This window comes from Ostrea edulis, chromosome 7 (genome assembly GCF_947568905.1).
Source record: "Ostrea edulis chromosome 7, xbOstEdul1.1, whole genome shotgun sequence".
NCBI lineage: Eukaryota > Metazoa > Mollusca > Bivalvia > Ostreida > Ostreidae > Ostrea > Ostrea edulis.
The window spans coordinates 52,742,690-52,757,697 of NC_079170.1; the positions used below are offsets into that span (position 1 = coordinate 52,742,690).

General features: G+C 33.9%; 1 protein-coding gene across 1 annotated transcript in view; it reads left to right on the forward strand.

Moving 5' to 3' along the window:
• LOC125653238 (metabotropic glutamate receptor 6-like) overlaps window positions 1-15,008 on the forward strand; it is a 68,406-nt gene that overhangs the window by 2,381 nt on the left and 51,017 nt on the right. The gene's annotated exons all lie outside the window — the stretch shown is intronic.

The window sequence follows — 15,008 nt, forward strand, 5'->3', positions numbered from 1 at the left end:
GAATGAAAAATGACAGTTAAATTAAGCATATCAACTTCCCACAGCAGGATCCCTTTATATTAACACATTCCAACAAAAGCTGTAAAAGAACACACTGTTATTAAATTTTATCTTAAAGATGTTCAAGAATTGCAACTAAGGAATTGCCGTCTGCTTTTATCATTCTTCTTGGAAGTTCCGTATAATTAAATAAATGAAAGTCTTTGGACACGTTATTCCATTGAAGATAGAGTGTATGGACAATTGCTTGTTGTGAAACAGAGAAAACTCATTTCTTTTCTATGCTTGAAATAAAAACCAATCAAAGAAAGAGAAGGAAAATGTGCCATTCTTGGTAATTCAATCTTTATCAGGTATGGGGCTCTTGTCAAAGTAATAGACGCCGATAATGGTGAAGTTTATATAATGAAAGGAATATAGTATTGCATTGATTGAGAACACGTATGTGATTGACATACAAACATATGTGTACATGTAGTCATAGGAAAGCGTGCACATGATGAGAAATGTGAGAATTTGTGCATTTCTTATAGTGTTCATTTATGATGGATTAAAGAATTAAGTTAGGCAGTCTTCATTTAATTACAAGTATTAAGTCGTCAAATAGAATCCAGAAATATGTAACAATACGATTTACATGTTGAATTTGTGTGTGTATATCTATGTAATTTGGAAAATGTTACGTCACATTTCATTCTAAAGTGAATTTTGCATATCTACGTATAAGATATCGCATTTTTAGATTACCCTTTTTATTACAAAAACTAATGGAAAAAAAGGAATTAAAAATTCACTCGGAATTCATTTTACTAAAATTAGGTACGTTTGCCGATGATTTATTTTAAATCTAAACCGGAACATTGTGTGGAAAAAACCACACTATCGCACGTGATGGACAGTAAATGTAGCACGTGATGTACAGTAAATGTAGAAGAATGCTACATTTTATTATTGCCAGAGTTCATAGTATATTTTATCCGATTTATTTCTCATTGAATCAGTTATCTAAACATGAGACTTAGCCTATCAGAGTCATGCTATGGTTTTGCTGATGCAGACAGCCCTACATAACAACAGTGTACTAAATAAGTGGAACCAGCCACGGGATGCTATGTGTCTTTCACTCGTTTCTCATGATGTCCTTATTTGCATCAAAGCGCATGTTGTAATAAGGAGTATAGTATGTAATTTAAACAAGAAGATATAAAAATGTAGTTACACAATGGTACAGACCATAAGAAAATACGAAGGATGTATATACATGTATATAATTAAATCAAAAAGCAGGAAAATCTGCGATTCCAAAATATATATTTTATATATATATAAGTGATTTGAATATATTTTGGAACTGCATATTTTCCTGCTTTTTTATTTAAGTGATTTGAAAATATTTTGGAACTGAATATGTTCCTGCTTTTTTTTGTTTAAGTGCTTTGAATATATTTTGGAACTGCATATTTTCCTGTTTTTTTATTTAATTATTTTGACTGTGTGATATCAACTCTTTCTATATGGATTATATATATATATATATATATAGAGAGAGAGAGAGAGAGAGAGAGAGAGAGAGAGAGAGAGTCTATAGTGGGTTTGCTGTTAACCTATCCCCGACCTTGCAAGAAAATAGTGTTCTTCTTGTATGCATATGCATATCTATGTTCGTGTAAAGACACAATGTGTATCGAATATATCTGACTGCTTTAAATACATCTTACTATGGTTTTGTTCTCGTATAGTATTTATTCAATATGGAATATTTTCGATATATCATTGATTGCAAATCTACATTTACTATTCTTCTAACAGTTAGAAATAAAACCCAAAATAGTTTACAATTTACGAGTAAATTAAAAAGAGCTACGTTAACGTTCTCCCCAGGAAAACTTATTTTTCTTGTCCAACACATACATGTAGTGTGTTTCAATAGTGTCGTACAAATTGAGATGAAGCTTACACGTTTTAGCAATCAGGGCATTGTATTTGTTCAGATTAATTTTTTCCACCGATTGGTTAATTCATTGTGTATTGTTTAACGTCCCACTCAAGAATTTTTCACTCATATGGAGACGTCACCATTACCGATGAAGGGTTGGAAAAGTTAGGCCTATGGTCGGCGCTTACAACCTTTGAGCAGGGAGGGATCTTTATCGTGCCACAACTGCTATGACACGGGGCATCAGCTTTTGCCGTCTTATCCAAGTGACCGCACTCTGAGCTGTGTAAATGAGCTGGCCACCATTTTGAATCCAATGTAAACATAAAAAGGAAAATAACTCATTTACTGATGGTATTTAAAGACTAAAAAATGGCAGTTACTGACTGAGTATGGAATTTATTTTAATCTTCACATGGCAGGTTTAAAAAACATGAATAAAATAAACATATGCTTCAGAGATTACATGTAGAAACAAAAGGCCATGGCCACATCACTAACACGAGTAGCGCATTTGTTTTTATCTGCATACATGAACTCTTTAGTGGTTGAATACTAAGTCATATTAAATATATCTACACGTAAGGTTTTGGATATAGCATATTTGCAAATCAAATGTAGTTTCGTAGTTTATACCCTGACTATAGGGGGATATTGTTCGAATAAGTATGCTTGATGAGGATATTTTGATAACTTTGAAGAAATGTATACGCACTTCGTATTTCTAATATTTTATACTTATATATTTTTCTAAATAAAACTTTAAACTTTTTCTGTGACTCAGCCTTAATCTGGGGGCCATGATTTAAACTAACTTTAACTTACATATTCATACATGGTGATTTGAACATTATTGTACACTTGTAATGAAATGCTTTAAAGATTTTTCCCAACATAAACCCCTGCCATTACATTTAAATAAGAGAACTGTCATGAAACGTGTTGGTCTTTCTGGTGCAGTGGTTAGTTCTTGAAAAGACTTTCAAACATCGCAACCATTTTATCAGTTGTGTTCCCTTGGAAGACGACATGTCCTTCAATTGGATAAAGATTAGGGCTGGGTCACATACAGATTGCAAAGCTTAATTCTAAATCAGATAAGCTAAGATTTTATTGTTTAACAATTAATCAGTTTAGCTCAAAATGATAAGAAATATGTAAATGCAGCTAAGAAAATAGCTGGTACAGTGTAGCATTAATTATGTACTTAGTGACCTCAAAGGTTGTAGGTTACTGAGGTCTGTTGAGCTGGGTTATTAGTATCAGTGTGTTGGTTGGGATGTAGGTCACCCGTGGGAGTCTGCATTGTAAATTGTGAAAACCAATTCTACGATCTATGACACAGCTTTATTACACTATTCGCAATTATGCCAAAAATTACGTTTTACCGACCATACACTAATTTTCACTATCAGGTATCAATAAGCGAGAAATACGCTGTTCATAGAACATATGATCAAATTAACACGTTGAATTGTAATACAAAATACAATTTTATTGATTTATGTACTCAATAATGTAGATACAAAGTATTAGTTTTCATTATAACAATGGAATATTAGATATCATTGTTATTGCCTATTTTCTTATATGTAATAACTACCGTTTTTTTTTTTGCGCTGATGATAATTTTCCATTATAATGTTTACCATATCAAATATAACTTTCATATTTGTTATGTTTCAGCATCCATAGAAAATTCATACTGAATACTTAGAATTTTCTTCTTGAACATGTTAAAATCATTTTACCATAGAAACATTTTTTAAACATATGTCAAAATAGCAAAATTTACTTATTTTACGTTATATGATTTATGACATTATATGATGGAATAATTCCGAGCTTTCTGATTGGCTGAGATCCAACAAATTAAGCATTTTTTTTTTTTTGGTCAAATAGTTTACCTTTTTTTCTTCCTCATCATATTCTGTAGATAAAATCCCTCAGAAAGGTATATTTCTATCATACACAAAGTTTAATCAAATACAGACTTTATAAAAATCTATGGTGTCACATGAGAGTGGAACACAGACACAGTACACAGACAGGTGGTACTAAAACCGGATGCTAATTTCGATAGAAATATTTGCTCATAAAGCCCAGTTACTTTAAAATACAAATCTATGGAGAAAATATTAAATTGGCAACAAAAAAGCTATGGTTCAAGCACAAGCCTATTTGCTTATTTTGAAATGCGGTATTTAAGATTACATGTATATGAATAATCCATGAACCTTATACCTGTTTTAGCTTTCTCAGTTTCTGGTGACGTCAAACACTACTTTACAATACACAGTCTGTATTCATCCACTGATATAATTGTTTCGACGTATCTCTAAAAATGAATATAGAAAAGTTTAAAAATTGTTATTTGATTATGATGCCGTACAGTAAATGCGTGTAGTGTAGTATCGTCTGTTAGCTGTGATCACCCTCTACGACGTGTGACGTTTTCATCTCAGTCATAACTTTATAATGAAATTAAAAGCTCATACATGTACTTGTACCCAAGGTTGCCTATATGTATGTTATGTATTCATGATCCTGATCCAAGGTCATAGAACCAAAGTCAAGGCCACTGGAAGACGGAATTAGAAAAACATATTTCGAGTCATAAGGGACGAGATTAAAATTAAGATCGATGCCGGATAAAAAATCAAATTCAAACATTTGGGAGAGGGGTAAAAACTCCTATAGGAATCTACCGTACGACATGGATTATCCGTGACCAAATATCATTTGGCCTATGTTTATAAACTGGGATTGTTGAAGTGTCATTCAGATACTAGTAGGCGATATTAAATGAATGAGTCCCAACATTGGATGTACCAGTTCCCTTACGGCATGTCTAAGTAAAATACATCTGAAGTATTTAAAAGGTTAAAGTACACGTTCATTTTTTTGGGTGAAAATGGCTTTGGATAACTAGTTAATTATCTTTATCATGTACAAGCAGATACCATACTTTCACTTCCGTTTATGTGATAACATTCACTTAAATCATTTTTTATGCATATGACTATTTTTAAAAAAAACCAAACCATTCTATTGCGGGTTTTCATTAATAAATATGTTTGTTTGTTGCTTGGCTTGTTTGTTGCTAGGTTTGTCTGTTGCTTGGCTTGTTTGTTGCTAGGTTTGTTTGTTGCTTGGTTTGTTTGTTGCTTGGTTTGTTTGTTGCTAGGTTTGTTTGTTGCTGGGTTTGTTTGTTGCTAGGCTTGTTTGTTGCTTGGTTTGTTTGTTGCTAGGCTTGTCTGTTGCGTGGTTTGTTTGTTGCTAGGCTTGTTTGTTGCTTGGTTTGTTTGTTGCTAGGCTTGTCTGTTGCTTGGTTTGTTTGTTGCTAGGCTTGTTTGTTGCTTGGTTTGTTTGTTGTTAGGCTTGTCTGTTGCTTGGTTTGTTTGTTGCTAGGTTTGTTTGTTGCTTGGTTTGTTTGTTGCTAGGCTTGTCTGTTGCTTGGTTTGTTTGTTGCTAGGCTTGTTTGTTGCTTGGTTTGTTTGTTGTTAGGCTTGTCTGTTGCTTGGTTTGTTTGTTGCTAGGCTTGTTTGTTGCTTGGTTTGGTTTGTTTGTTGCTTGACTTGTTTGTTGCTTGGTTTGTTTGTTGCTAGGCTTGTTTGTTGCTTGGTTTGTTTGTTGTTAGGCTTGCCTGTTGCTTGGTTTGTTTGTTGCTTGGTTTGTTTGTTGCTAGGCTTGTTTGTTGCTTGGTTTGGTTTGTTTGTTGCTTGGTTTGTATTATTTTACGTCCCACTTCTCTCTTCTTCACTCATGTAAAGACATCACCAGCAATATATTGTAGGATGTCAATAAATCATGCGAATGATCAAAAATCCTGCACTATTAAAAACATTTTAGGATAGAAGATTATTTCCCTGTGGAGATAAGAATTTAGTTACTGTGGGGAAATCTATTTTCAAAAATGATATGGCATGCTTCTATGTTGCAATATTTAATCTTCTTCATTTGTCAGTTGTATTGTATCCGATGGATTGTTTATTTTGGTTTGTTACAAAGGATTTCATTGGCTTAATCTTAAGCTATCGTTAATATATTGAATTGGGTAATGTTCGAGGTGTTCCCGATGGTTTACACGAGGTCAAGTCCAGGAGTCTTATTTCGTGGGAAAGTTCCGAACATGTATTTGCTAAATGCAATGGCGTTGAGTTCTCCCTCGAAAAATTGATCGCTTATGTACGGGTACGTCTACTGTAAATAGTGACATTGCTTATTAACCTCGTGTTTAAAAAGTGTCGGATCCAAAAATTTAGAGCAGGGGAGGGGGAGGCAGTAAATGGTTGGATATCCGGGACTGTCTTGAGACGCCTGAGCTCTAAATTTGTGGTATTTGACCTACAGCAGGTCATGTCTCAATATGAGTGAGTGATAAATTCTCGACGGGACGTAAAACAAAGTAAAAACGGAAACCAGTTTATCTTGAGTTTGAACATCCGGAACATCTCGCTAGTTTTAAACACGATATACAGGCTAACTTGACTAATATAGGAAATCCTTCGTAATAAATCAAAATAAACAGTACCTCGGATACAATGCAAATGAAAAATTATTGAATACAAATGAAAAATTATACAATACAAATGAAAATTTTCGCAATACAAATGGAAAATATACAATAGAAACGGAACATTATTCACAACAAAAATAGAAAATACATAATACAAACGAAAAATTATACAATAAAACTTGAAAATATACAATACAAATGAAAAAGATCAACTATTGCAAAGTTTGACATGCTATATGTATATGATATAATTTCATCAACTTTTTTCTTCTTTTTTTTTTTTTTTTTTTTAGAAATCCCATATATATATTTTTCAAATTTTCCTACATGAAATTGGAATACTTTCTGCTAGATATTATAATTTTTTTCATTAATATTTCTCAGGTACTGTACATGTACAAAGTCCGTTTGTCTCGATAATAATTCCTTAGTTGACAAAAATTTCCCCCTTTCATTAGACACAATTGCCACTATGGAAAATCCATACTTTCCTTTTTAAAGCAAACATTTATAGATTTTACTAATGGTAAATTTCCACCGTCTTCACCTCTTTCTTTTTAAATCAAATTGGAATCGAATGCATTAATTGATTGATTAACTAAATGGTGTAAACAAATCTTGCTTTCGATATCATTCGTTGTGTCACCACTCTTCGGAATATTCATATGGTAGAGTGTTTTATTTCATATTCGGGTTTAAAGGTGTCAGTCAGTGGAAAGTTTCTCTACCGTGACAACCTTCCGCATAGGACACGAGACTTCGGTGTTTATTTTACCGTGTCAGCTCCCATCGTGACCTCAGGTTTTGATGTCTCATCCACAGGCATATTACATTGTCTTCCTATTGTGCTATCATGCCGGTCAATACAATTATTGACGTTTGTTGAGGCTATACTCGCGTGTATACAAACCTGGTCAGGTATTGGTTGACCGAGGTTGTAGACTTCATCAAAGTCAATAACTCCTTTATTAAATGACCAGGAATTCTACAACAGTTTCCACATTTTTATTTATTCCTTCAAAAATGAAACAAAACATGTTCACCGTTAACAATATTTCAACAGTAAAAACTTAGAAACTCTAAACGTAATAAAATGTCAAAAAATGAACATATATTCTCCATTTGTTTACGATGTATTTACATGTGATAGTGGATGGATGTTTGGTAAGGTCATCAATGGCATATTGAATTTGAGGTAATGTTTTAGATTAATGCACTGAAATGAGTGATTTGTTTACGTGACTCATTTTCACAAATATTTCCCTTTTCATCAAGTACAGTTGTCGACAGAAGTTCAAGACTTTCAGAATTGATACATCAAACAATTTGATAATAAAATTCATTATCAAAATCATCAGAATTTTTTTAAGGTCCATTGGTGCATGTGCACTACTGACTGGCGACTCCGAGGGTACATGTAGCTAGACTATTCACTTTAAGATTTTCACTATTATATAAACATTGGTAATGGCTTAGTTTTCTTTAGTATTTGTTGATTAATAATGCAGATACTGCAAATAGTAAGAGAAAAATAACCTACCTGAATATTTTGGAGGCTTGAGCCGGCCTTGTATTTTGTCACTTTCTTAATATACCTGCTGGTAATCTGTGTTTATGTAGGATGTTGACTGCTGTTGCACGTAATGGATGATTTGATTATGTCTTCGAAAGCCCAATATTTTCAATAATCCTCTTCATCATACCTCGAATATATTTTGACTTAAAGGGATGTTGTTCTTTTTTGGGCGTTGAAAAAAAGATGAGCACTGGGGATTCCTGATAAAACTTGAAAGACTTAGTTTTAACAGGACAAATATGGTCATCTGAAAAAATGAAAGACATTAATTGGATTTGTGAAAGCACACATTATAAAGTAGCCTATGATTTAAAAACATTTGCCATGTTACCTGGTTCTGCATACATTCTCCATTCAGCTGTATTTCTATCATTTCGATGGTTTTATGTGAATTCGTTTTTCATCATGTACATGTAAATATGTACTTTTTCTTCGCTGTCTTTGGTTGCTACAAAATCTCCCAACTTTACGTCACTTGTGTTCTCACGCCCGCGTCGTCCAAAAAACCATGAGGTTCATAAAAATTATTTAAAAACCTTATAACAAAATATTCCTACATTTTATGAAAGTTAATTTCACTTTAAAATTTAACTCTACGATTCAATTCTTTAACACGCAGCATCACAATGTTTGATTCTTTAAATCCCTATTAACGATATCAATACCAATGGAAACTGAAGGGATCTTTTCATGTCATATCATATGGCTACCAGATTACTCTTTTTATAAACCCGTGGGGATCCAGGTTAGAATAGGTCCTCAGTACCCCTTGCTTGTAGAATGATACTGCTAAAACCGAGACCCAGTGTCACAGCAGGTGTGTCACGATGAAAGCCCCCCTCCTCCGCTCAAAGACCGTAAGCGCCGAGCATAGGCCTAAATTTTGCTGCCCTTCACCGGCAATGGTGACGTCTCCATATAAGTGAAAAATTCTTCAGAGGGACGCTAAACAATATTCAGTCAATCAATACTCATTTTATACTGTTCTTTTGTCGAACTTTGGCAGATAATTTTGACAACGCTGAATCTAAAGATGCCACGTCAAAATCTTCAAACGTTTCACTTTTCGCTTTCAGATAGCAACTTCACAATTTTACAGCTGAGGTGATCATCACGTTTCTCCTTGTATTTACGAAGTTAGTTGGAGTTCAGTCTCCTTGACAGTGACGAACCTACTGTCCACCATTTTACTTATTTACAAATGACTTATACATGAACATGCTTTAAAATGTGCCTGTTGATTGGTCGTTAAAATGTCAAGAATTCCATGGTTGTCCCGAATTAACATTACAAAGTTAATATTGAGGTGAACTCACTCTGAAGAACACACCAGAAAAGATCCATCATAATCAATCAGAGAAAATCACAATTCCTGATCACATGAAAAGGTGAAGATAACGAACAGTGATCAGTCTGATAACCTATAAGAAATACAAAATTAAGAGTTGGGTAAACATGGACCCCTGGTCATACCAGAGGTTGGATCAGATGCCTAGGCATGAGTAAGCATCCCCTGTCGACCGATCACACCCACAGTGAGCCCTTTATCTTGATCAGATAAACGGAGTTATCCGTAGTCAAACTCAGTGTGTAAAGAACGGCTTAACAATTTGTATGAAACACGTCAGACAGCATTGAATGCTGACTTCAAACGAGATTGTTGAAACCCCTGTCATATCAACTAGTTTTTCATGCAGAACAAGTTCTTTCGTATCGAATCAGTTGAGAGACATAAACACCATGTGCAGGTGATAATGGAAATATCAGACGACTGCTATATAGACATTTGTTAGTATATATGTCATTTGTTTTTACAAGAAAAAGGATCTATGGTGTTGTAGTATTTTGTATACTCGGAAATCACAACCTGTGACGCTGTTATTTGCAACTACATTATAATAATACACAGTAGTATACCTGATTTTCTCTATCAGCAGACCAGGTTTGATGGCCTAAGGTCATCCAGTGTACAATATATGACCCAGACACAATTTGACTGTGTATAAACATAAAATTCCAAAATCGGACCACGATGACTTAATGTTCGGTCACGAAATACTTTCCTCGAAGATGCATCAGCTGACAAAGTTTGATGACCATGGTCGAACAGTGTTAAAGATGTGAACCGGACGCAATTTGAGTAATTATGCATAGCCATAAAATCCAAGAGGTCACAGTGACCTAATTTTGGGTCACGACACAGATTTCCCCCATGATGTATCAGCTGACCAGGCCCAGAGACCGTAAATTGAGAATAGACTCAAGTCAAAATTTTGTTAAGTTATATCTTAAGACTCATCTAAGCACAGGTGTTTAAAAAAAATAACTGCAGGTTTATTAACAAAAATCAAATGCAAACATATACTGAAAATCTCATTTGTTTATGAAAATTATTTCAAAAGTTAGATGGATTTGAAATTTAGATTTAAGAATATTCTCAGTTTATGGTCTTGAGCTAGGTTTGATTGTCCTCGACCTCACAGTGTAAAAAATATGACCCGGACACAAACACTTTAACAGACAGACGGACGAAAACAAAAACAAAAAGATACGAGCGTATGAAAGTATTTGAAAATTACAACTTTATTCACATCTTTTTCATTGGAATCAATGTGTGAATTGAAGGGGATTTAGTAATCAAATTTATATAATACAGAACTTCTTTCAATACTAGAATGAAAAAAAATATATCTAAGAGTAGTCTTAGAAAAGGTTACCTTCCATTCAAACTGAATTGTGAATTTTTTATTTTTATTTTATGTTATTCTACGGTATCTTTAATGATACTTTTTATATAACTCTCAAAGTGGGCAGGCGTACTGAATGTGTGACTGAACAGTTTCCCCAGCAGAAACATATTATGCCTTGTATCAAAATATAGATGTCCCTACCTTGTTCAAATGGTATTGCAGGAATATCCATGAAATTACCACTCAATCAAATACTCGGTGCTCTCTTCTTCTTTTTTTTTTTTATTATATATAATTCAACAAGTTCAAAATTATTCATAACGCACTGATCAAAATTGTTTACATCAGAACCGCGTAGTGACATACACACACGTATGAACATCAATATCTTACAACCAAACTAAGCGATGATCAAATTAATGTCAGATATTATTAGCAGCAACAAATTCATTGTGAAACCTTTCCCATCAATAATTATAATGGCATTATCATATAAGAAAATATTGACGTCATTCAATTTCTAATATAGCAACAGAGAGGAAATAACGATTTGAATCAGGAGCGCGTCAGTTTTTCCAAATACCCGCCTGAATGCTGATGCCGACCCCGATTCGTTTCAATGCATATATCGATGCAATGGTAATATCTAACCCGATTCATTTCAATGTATACATGTATATATCGATGGAATGTTGATACCGATCCCGATTCATTTTAATGAATGAATACCAATGCAATTAATGTTAATACAGGTCCCGACCCCTTTCAATTTCAAGTAACTTTTATCTCCCCTACAAACTTGGTTGAGAGAAAGAATCTATTAAAACTCTTATATATTTCTATCATTTTGCTAAATATTAATTCTCTAACTTCTTAGGAAGTTTTATGTTTTGGACAAAAGGAGAGGTCAAACAATATGCCCCTAATTTCCACAGCCGTCGCCCGCATAACGTTTGAGGTACTTTACACATTAGGCCATGATTGTTATGCATGGTTTAATTGTTAGTCATGCGTATACTTTGTTATTTTAAAGCTAAAATGTATGTATTCTACTACAACACTGGCAAAAAGCAGAAACATCCATCTGTTTATGATGCCATAGCTGATTTCATAACAATTCACAATGAAATTTTCTATTTCTCAACTACTTCACTGTAGTATCCTATCATATTTTCCCTTCCACAAAATTCTTGAAAATACAGTGGGCAACAACAGAAAAGGGGAGTAAAAGTGTACCTTCGATTATCCTAATTTCTTTTCTTCAGTTTGATATCAGGTATTATGAAACAATACGAAAGATTAATGGTTTTAATAATACAGAATCAAGTATAAAAAAGTGAAGATAACGAACAGTGATCAATCTCATAAATCTTATAAAGCAAACAAAATCGAGAGCATAGCAAATCCGAACCCCTGGAAACACCAGAGGTGGGATCATGTGCCAAGGACGAGTAAATATCCCATGTTTGACAGGTCATAACCAGCCGTGAATCGTTCATCTTAATCAGATAAACGTAATCAAAGTAATCCCTAGTTAGAATGTGTTTAAAAGGAAGGTCTAACAATTGGTATGAAATGTGCCAGACAACATCCTAATTAATAAAAGTTTGCCTTAGTTTATGAATTGATCATACGAAGAACTTTCTTTCGCTGAAGTTTGTCATGAAGTTTAGCTAGAAAGAACTCTTTAACTACGTACATGTGTTAAGTAACCTTTGTATGGTTACTGATGTATCTCTACACACAATGGGTGGTTTACTTGATCTGATGTATTACTTGATTCCGTACAATTACAATACCTGTGATTTTAACAGTCCACTCGAATGCTAAACTATCCAAAACGCATCGAGTTCTATCGTAAATAATTGCTTGGTTTCACGCACGCATATTTCAGTGCTGGTGAACCCCCACCCACCCGCCACTAGATGTAATACTGTCCTGTATTGGATTTCTCGAACAAATCTCAAACTTAAGGAAGTTAGGTCCTGTGCTTTTCAGCACAACTGCGCAGGATGCTACAACTAAGTATTAACTGGTTCAATACTGATCCCATTGGTGCACACATATTACACATCTATTACTGAACCCTATCCAGTTGAAAAAAATTGTGTCGATTCAAATTTTGAAAGGGTTTTACAGGGACTATATTTGGTGGAGAAAGGATTGATTAATCAAAAAGTTCTAAATCTGCGTGGTACTTCTGTTTCATCCAATATATCTTCTATTTTTATACTCCTGTACGTGTATTTCAGTTTTATAATTTATGATACAAGTAGTTGAGACTTGGAACTAGTTCAAATGTTGTAATTTATAAATTTGGTTGATATATTTTTCCAAACAGAACACAGATTCTTAAAAAAAAATTTTAATTTATTTACTCGAAATTTTGTATAAAAATAAAGTATTTTTGCCAATAATTTCAAAAATTGGTCTCAACCCCCACTTTTTGAAATTCCATTTCAAATTTTAAGACAAGACCTTGAAAATTATATGAAAATTTAGAAATTGACATTACTCCTAATATGTCATTTTAAACTCTCAAAGATATGAATTTTTTTCGTATCTCAAGTGCAAAAAGGTCATTATTCATTTCCATCACAACATTATTAAACTTTATATGTAGTGTTAGAAGACATTATTAAGTATCTATTTCATGTAATGATTGATTTGTGTTGCTTATGCTGTGTTGACAACAACAGACAAATCAAGTTTAAATGAATAAATTTTAAGTGCAAAAGGGTCATGTTTAGAACACTGTAGCTCAATAACAAGCGTTGCGACCCCAGTTTTTCTTTTAGATTTTCTAATTCTCCTTCAATACAGAAATAAAAAATACACTTCCCAACCAATTGACATTACTCCAAATCTCAGGTGCGAACCTCTTTTATTTAAGGAATCAAAATTTGAGTAAAACATACTTACATGTAAATCCATTCTCGAGAAATCCAAAGCAGTGTCGCTAAAAGAAAGTAGGGAAGAAAACGAGATAACCAGTTTAGTCATACAGTTGTTTAAAAATGGGTCAAAGACTCAATTGGCCGGGTTGCAATATTTAGAGTAAATAATTTGGGTAGGGATTTATTTGGTGGTAGTTATCTGTTGCCCCGCTCGACTTACTGCTAATAATGCAGTCACGGACAACGACATGTCTCTTACTGTTACCGTGAATAGTCACATTTCCAGGTTTGAAAGATGTACACTCGGTCGTGGCGAAATAGGGCAATGGATGTCTAGAAATTGTGGACGTTGCTGGCTTATTGGCCTCACAAATTCTGCAAAACATTTTGCCATCACGAAAATTTCCTCCGCCATTTCAGGACTGGGGTTCTTCCTTTACTTTTGCATTTCTCTTTAGACATTGCTACGCCATCTTTTGATGCAGAACTTTCCCCGTGTGATTCTTGAATTTCTTTGTTACATGTACAAGGTTGAGGCTTCTGTTTTTTACTATTGATAAATCCAAAGTGCTCTAAACCTCGTTTTCCCGCCATCTTGATTGTTTTGACCGAGACTAAAAATATTTATTCAGACTTCCGATCCCGATTCTAAAATTTTACTGGTTGCCCAAATTTTCTTCACTTGCGAAAATGCGACTTAATTATAATCTCTAGTCGCAAAATTTATTTTCTGGTCGCAAATGCAACCGATTTACTCGCAACTTGGAGCACTGCTGATATATGTAATATTAAGTAATAATAACTAAAATGAACAATAACTTCAGGTGCTTGAATTGTATATGATTATATGATAAAGAAACAGAATTTCTCTATTTATATTGCAAATTTACAACTCATGCCCAGAAAATTTGACATTCATATATAATTGAATTTTTCCTCAGAGGTAGTGCAACTAAATTTAACCACAAAAGATAATCTCATTTACCTTTTTCAAGTTGAACTCTATTTTTAGTAACAACTTTTTGCTGTAGCGCCCATATTCGACAAAGGTCAGACTTCAAAAAACCTAGTGCATAACTTCAATATATATACTTACTTTCTGCAAAGTTTCAAGGTTGTACATTAAAAACTGTAGGAGGAGTTCATTTCACAAAATTTCCCCAACCGCCCGCCCGCCCTTCACCATACTATAGACCGGATTTGCACTTCGTGCAACCCGGCCAAAAAGTACGCAAGGGAAATTTGTGGATTCCTATGCGAAATGCGACCAGAAAGTTCAGGGCTATAACAAGTCAAATGTTCAAATGAATACGGCACTGATTCAGGGAATGTAATGCATAGAAAGTGGTTTGATTTCGTAGCCTTACTAGCTTTATTTATCTTCAGCCTC